Source organism: Eretmochelys imbricata, chromosome 3, assembly GCF_965152235.1.
Source record: "Eretmochelys imbricata isolate rEreImb1 chromosome 3, rEreImb1.hap1, whole genome shotgun sequence".
Classification (NCBI taxonomy): domain Eukaryota; kingdom Metazoa; phylum Chordata; order Testudines; family Cheloniidae; genus Eretmochelys; species Eretmochelys imbricata.
The window spans coordinates 13,123,587-13,131,414 of record NC_135574.1 but is presented as its reverse complement, the minus strand read 5'-3'; positions in this window follow the sequence as shown (position 1 = coordinate 13,131,414).

Genomic DNA, 7,828 nt, shown 5'->3' with positions numbered 1-7,828 from the left:
GAAAACAAACAAACAAAAAATCTTCCAATAATATTATCTGGGACATTTCCACTCCTAGCATCACCACCCCTCACTCCCAACCCTGCCCTCATTTTATCTTGCTCCGGATCTATCTAGACTAGAAAAGGGGCTGGTTTGGGTAGCAAAGGCTACAATATGACTTGCTAATAGAATTGTAAATGTATTAAACTGTTTCTACATTAATTACAGTGTCTACATTAATTACAGTACATTGGGTGTTTCAAGTCATGTTAGCTCAATCCAGTTAATTAACTCAATTTTGAAAAGGCACCCTCTTTTCCTGGTCTAGACAGACTCTCTGCTTAGATTACCAGCGTTTACAGCTAGATATGTATAACTTGGTATTTAGCATTGATGACAAAGCTGCATTGGCTCTTAGGGTGCAGAATTTGAAAATAAGGTCCAGTAAGAGGTTAATGCTGTTTAAAACTCCTAATCTTATATTTAAGGTATCCTAATTTCCTCTAAAGGGTTTATATTCCCATCAATGCTAATGTCTCTATATTTAATTTGTTCTAATAGTGTGGGTGTATTGAGAGAGATCTAGCAAAAAAAAAAAATTTAAAAAAAGAAGTGCTAGTAACAAAAATTGAGTATGTAATTCCTTCTCAGGAGTATGCACTATTTTATTTTCTTCTGTTTCCCAAAGCTTTGCCCGCTTGGCTTATGAGCTTCTTCAAAGAGGACTAGAGCTCCCTACACAATATATCAGGTACAGAGAAAAATAATCCACAATTCTAATACTTTTTGTCTTCTTAAATCAAAGCCAGTGGTTTCAGAATTCTGCAGGTGTCCTTCTTTAAAGAAGCTCAAAGGGAATAATTGAAACCAGATTAAAAATAACTGAAATCGAGATGTAATATTGAGAAGAAGGATACCGTTTTGTCGAAGGGTTGTTGCAAACACTTGTTTGGGCATTAGTATTTGATACACAGAGTGAAAGGAGTTGCTAAATGCAATGGTGTGGGTGCCTGCTAGGGGAGGGGTGGGATTTCAGGCGAATGCCCTAAATGACTATCTCCCTCTGAGGAAATCTATTTCTCTCTAGAAAGTTATTAAGATGTTTCTTTTTTCAGAGTAGCAGCCCTGTTAGTCTGTATCTGCAAAAAGAAAAGGAGGACTTGTGGCACCTTAGAGACTAACAAATGTATTTGAGCATCAGCTTTCCTGAGCTACATGCATCCTATGAAGTGAGCTGCAGCTCACGAAAGCTGATGCTCAAATAAATTTGTTAGTCTCTAAGGTGCCACAAGTCCTCCTTTTCTTTAAGATGTTTCTGTGACTCTTGTTTTAGAACAAATTCAGCAGGAGGAAAAAATAACACCGATGTTGTGGGGTTTTTGTTTGTTTTGTTTTGCAGTAATTGGGTGCATTACGTGATGTTTTATGACTAATATACATTTTAAAGACATGCCCTTCTATGGCATATATGGAAAATAATACTTATGCTTAAGGAGATGAATTTCAGCTTGGATTGTTCAGTCTTGGAGAATTGTATTTATTCGGTGGGGTAGAGAGATTCATGCATTAAGGAATCCTTTCACTGGGTGAAATCCTGGCTCCATTCAAATTAGTGGCAAAGCTCCCATTGACTTCAATGGGGCCAGGATTTCACCCTCTGTTTCAACTTGAGATCAGATGCTGAATTCATTGAGTCTCAGGCAGGTCTGAAATCCCAAAGAGACGAAGGTCAACCCTCTGGACGTGGTCTTTGTTTTCTAAATAACTGCAAGGGGGGAAATGAATTTCGTGTAAAACTATTGCCCCTTTCTCCATTTCCCCAACAATTATTTCTTAAAACAAATCAACGAACACGCCTTTCGCTTCCCAGACCCATCCTCATTTGCTTGGCTACGAATACCAGACTTCGGAAATACTTACATTTGAGATCCTCTTTGGCTTTCCTACCCTTGCTACTGTTAATATAGAGGATTATCTTCAAGAGGAGAAATTTACCTTGCGTTTCAAACCAGCGACTTGAGCATGCATAAAACAAATCCCACTGACCTTAATTTACAGGATATCCCCATTCCAGCCAATGGGAATATTAACCCTGTAAAATTTAGCCTTAAATAAATCCTAATTTAAATCTCAGCCGACAAACATTATTATCCCCATTCTACAGAAGGGGTAAACGGAGGTTCAGAAAGGTTAAATGTCTTGTCCAAAGGCTCTCAGCAAATCAGAGACAGGATTAGAATCTAGGAGTTTCCAGCTATGGCTGAGAGGCAGAGGCAGGTCATTGCGATCTTTGGTTCTGATTGTTTACACAGCATCTGAACAGCTGGGGCCAAATCCTTCCCAGTAGTTCCCTTGATTTCACCTGTAAGAGAAGTCAGCGGGCTTTAACCTATGGACATCATAATTCAGCCTCCTTACAAGACAGCCTACTCGCCACTTCTGTGGTGTGGGGGGAAACACTTGAGTGGAAATTAATCCCAATAATATTTCTTTCAAGGCATGTCTCTCTTTTCTGTCAGTTAGAGACAAGTGTGTTTCTGGAAACCAGTCACCAACTATTGCATGCAGCAGAAGCTGGTCCACGTAAAGAGCATTTGCAATGTGCCAGACAGGCATAGCTAAAAACTCTCCAACGCGCAGCAGCAGAAGTGGGTTTATTGAACACAAAAGGCGTTGTTGTACTGAACAAATGGCTACTATTGCTTAATATTTATGAAATGGCTCACAGAAGCCCCAAACACCACCAGGTCCCAATCTGCACAAATAGATATAAAGATATAAAGTTCCTGCCCCAAGGAGTCTACAGTTCAGCTTCTCTATCTTGTAGTATATCTGAAAAGTGTATGCCATTTGCAATTAATCTCGGAGCAGATACATTATAAACACACTATAAGAGCCCGATCTCGCTTTCGCTGAAATCAATGGTAAAACTCCCTTGGAGTTTGGTGGGAGCAGGATCAGTCCCCTAAGATTTGATCCAAACCCAGTGAAGGCAACAGGAGTTTAATTCAACAGATTTAAACATCTCGATGGGGTAGAAAGAGCCTGCAACAACCTGCTCTCTCTTTTCTCGGGCAAACAACCCATTGATTTCAGTGGAATATTTCCCCGCCCCCTCATCCCAGTAATGAGAGAAAGCTCGTGGACATTTCTAAATTGCAAAAACATGGCATGGGTTTAAAACCTAATTGATTTCCCCATAATCTAATATTTGGCAACTGGTAGCAGGCGTCCATTACTGATTATTATAACTTTGTTGAACAATCTATCCCTCTAAACACATAATTCAGCCTCCTGCTCTCAAAATATCACGAAAGTATAACTTAATTGCAAGGCATTACCCAGTCTTTTTGCACTTCCCCAGACTAGGCACCTTTGACGTTTATCTGATAATTGAGTTATTAAAAGATTTGGTTTCCTCGGGATCATAAATCAATAAACAGGAGGAGTAACATGGCAGCTTTGCTTTTAACTCAAGGGCAACGTTTAAGGAGAGACCTTGAAAAGTTTGTTTTCAAACCAAACAGGTGGGTTACTGTAAATTTAATTTCACCCTTAAACAATTTGTTTAATATATATACATGTGTATCCCATGTTGAGCAACTCAGCTCCTGTGCTGTCTGCAGCTTTTCTGATAAGCCACTTTGTTATTAACACGAGATAGAAAAGAATCCAGAGTCTAGTTTATGTCACATAGGTCATTTCTAGGGACCCCCTAAGGATGGGGAGAAAACCTGGGTATTTAATTAATATTGGGCCATATCATGTCACCAAAAGTCTCTATTGAACCCAAAGCTGATAGCGCAATAGGGTCCATAACCAGAGATTAGTCAGGCAATTAAATGTACCTGTGTATCTATATAATTACAGTCTTGTAGCTTGAACAAGTTCTATAACAAATACCTTGAGCTTGTTTTTTTTTTAGTTCTGAAGCCCTGAAATATGCCCACGAATTTGAAAACGACAGAGCTGTAAAGATTAAAAGTTACCCCGCTAATGTTTTCTGAAAAGCTTTTCTTAGATTCTTGTTTTGCACCATTTTAATCTTTTGTTAATTGGGGAAAAAAACAATTAGCTTACTTCGATCCAGTAATGCGCCTTTCAGGTCCTGAAGATCGCCAGAGCTACTGGAAAAGTAGTTTTCTGTTATCCAACAAAATACCCCTTTTGACTTAAAGGAGACTAATTTTTTTTTCTATTTCCTTATACCAATCTAAAAGAAAACATTTTAAAAAATACATTTTAGAAATATCTGACAGTACAAAAGAGCCTATCTCTCATAACCCCTTGTGTGCCAAAGTATGTCTAGGTGTTATTATAATAATAATAATAATAATAAAACCCACAAACAAAAATAGCTATAAAAATGAACATAAAAACTGAAAAAGTGGGAAGTGATACCACCACCCTTTTTATGCCAAAATTGATGCCTTTTTGGATCACCTTGAATAGTGAGAAATATCAGCTGAGCGACTCTTCCTAAAAAGAAATGCGGAGAGGTATTCAATGTTAAGTTTGTACATATTTATTTATGCTTAATTTAACGGGAATGTGTAAATATGGCGAGCAAGTAGTTTTGAGTTATTTATCTGTGAATCTATACCTCTGTGAATGGGTGGGGGGATTTAAAAACAAAAAAAGAAAAAAAGAAAAAAGAGAAAAAAAAGAAAGAAAAAAACCGCTTGACACTAGATAGTATCCTATCTGAATTTTTTTTTTCTGTTCTTTATAGACAAGCTGTTATGGTAATGGGTAGAAATTGGTTTCTTGTCCAGTGATGACCTGATTTACATAAATAATAAGAAGAATAAAAATTGTTGTGTTTTGTTGTATTTTCCTCTTCAGTTTTTTTGAATGTTGGTGCTGCTTCAGTTCTGCAGACGGATTTACTTATAACGCCAAGAAGTCTTTATTTTCCCAATCTGGGCTTTGGGAAAATTAGGATATGTCTCTACATTTAAAAAAAAATTACAATAAATATTGCTTCTCAGAAATGTTGGCATTTTATTTCTGTCTGATTCAGAGGTGTCTATAATTTTGCCATCCTTTCCTCCTCTTTCTAAACAGACATAATAAACCTCATGCCATGTGAACGTGATCTTTTGTTTAATTTTGCCTGTACTAGCTAGATTAGTGATACATCTTCTCAGATCCAAGTAGAAGCTAGTAAAACAAAGTCCTCTGTATTATTATAACAGGAAACATTTTGTCCGAGATCCCCACTGCTGTATCACTGTACCCATCCCAGTTATATGTGTGGGGATCGATGGATAGATATTTCTGCTCTATTTGTATGTTCAATGGATCAAGCTTGGTGTTGATATTTACAAGGTAGGATTAGCTTCACTCTCCTTTTGTATAACTGCAGCACCAGGAATGAGATCATAGCAAAAAGAATTCCCAAGCAGCCCTTTTTTTGTGTTGGAAGTGACACTTATAAGGAACATAGGGACAGATCCTGATTTCATTTGCACCAATATAAATGTGGAGTGACACTGGAATGACTCCGGATTTAAACTGAGGGTAAATGTTTTAAATGAGATCAGAACACTATTCAATGTAAATTAGAAATGGGAAAACTACCAGTTTAGCCCCTGCCAATGCCATCAGCCTTTGTCCGGACCCTCCCCTCTTAGAACTAATATAGGCATGTGTTTAGACAAATATGGAACATTGAGGGTCCAAGAAATCTGGATAATTAGTGGCCTATCTGTCCCAGCTTAGACTGAATGCACATCCTAGCTGGTTTTATTTTCCTGTTAGTGAAAGGCAGGGGGATGTCAGGGGTTGGTTGGAAGTTTTTTGCTTTACATTTCTATAGAGCAACACAACCAACACAAATTCCCACCCATTTGACTCCACGAATAGAAATAATTTATTACACAAGATAAGAAAAAAAATCCAAGTCTGTTTTATGAAGAAGAATTCTAGGCGCCGTTTGCAGCAGCCAGACAAGGGCTGGAGTCAATGGTGACCTACTTTCGTCTCTATGGGAAAGGCTCACCCGTATTATAAAAATGCGCACATAGCAAGTATTTTGAAGATCCATGTACAGTGGGTGAAGCAATATAGCCCCAAACTAAAGCTGGAAAGAAAACACAAGGGGAACAGCGACTCTGAGAGTCTTAATCCTGGCAATTAACGCCACTGTAGGCGGGCCGGGACCCATCTACTGCTTGCAATGGTTAATAAAAACAACCACAAAATCTATTAAAAACCATCTAGAGGGTTTTCTCCAGCCCTGGACAGGAAGAGGATTAATGATTTTCCGTGGAATTTCTCAGATAAAGTTAGACACGTTTATTTCCAAAGCGTTTTCTATTGCCCATATGTTTTGCATGAAATATTCAAAACAGCGCTAGCAGGCCCACGGACTCCTGCCGAAAGGTGGGGGGATGCGAGGGGAGAGGACCAGGAAGTTTCTCTGTTACCCTGCAACAATGAGGTAACAAGTCTTTGGTAACGAAGCAGGATAACTCACCATCCCTTTGGCTTGATTCTACCTGCCGTTAAAACACCCTAACAGGGGGCTGGGAAGTTTCCCAGGATATCAATGACAGACGGGCGTTTGCACTGAAACGACAGGATCGGGCTCTGTAACGTTGCTGTAATCGCAGTTTCATTAAGATTTATCATGATTAATTAATGAATTAGTTAGTTAAGTAAATTCGGGACGTGTTCTGGAAATGCAATAGCGCGAAGCAAAACAATCCTAGGGATCAGTCCTGCTCTCATCGCGCTTCTTCCAGGGGCTTCAATCCATCCGGATCAGGCCCCGGATATCTATCTATCTATCTATCTATCTATCCCTATCAACTAAGATTAAAAATACACACCACCACCATTAAAGTGTCGCTGTAAAACTTCCTACCACGCTGTTCTTTTATAATCTGCTCTCTCAGTCATGGCCGGGGAGGCCCTTTTCCTTTTTCTGTCTAGCCTCACTCTCTGTTCTAAACTCTTGCTAGCTCTATTTTCTATTACACAACTTCACATTGATTTATAGAGTCGTAAACATCAGTTTTATCTTTCATACCTTTGGGGTGAACTCCTTTTTGGCCCACCTAAACAGAGTGCCCCACATTTATACCAGATCTCATAAATATCATCTCCGCTGTCCCTGTGATGAAAGTAGTCAAACGTCTGTCCAGCCTACAAATCTATTCATTGAACTCTCTCTCTCTCTGTCTCTCTCTCATTAACAGAGAGAGAGAGAGATGGATACATATGTGTAGAATTCAGGACATTTCAGACCACATTGTTTCAAATAAATACACTTTCTTTGTTGTTCCTCCTCCAAATTCTGCATTATACACACGCAAAATGACCCCATCAGAAACAAACAAGCGTCATGAAGAAGTAGAGAAGCAGTTTATTTTGCCCTTCCTTTTGAAACTCTTAGCTTCAGACTTCATTGTTAAAAGGGAAAGTGACTGCAAATATTGCTCTGCCATGTGCAGTAGAGTTTTCTTTATTTACATATGTACCCGAGGCAGAAGCTGCTAAATGTAATGCTGCACTAAGTAAATGATAACACTTCTGACGCCCTTTCATGTCTTCAAATTTCATATGAAACACACACACACACGATTATGGGCCTGTTCCAGCTCCCATTTGAACCAATGGCAAAGTTCCCTTTGGTTTCGATGGGAGCAGGATGGTCCCTCTATTTGTCAATGTCATCTCTTGAGTGTCACATATAAAATCCTTCTGTTGATCATCAACTAAGGGTGACCATTTCTTAATAGGATACGGGCTAAAAACGCAGTAGAAGGCACTCATTACAGAATGGACTTTGTAGTTGCCACTCAATTTCTCTATAAAATGGCATTGGATGTCATTATTT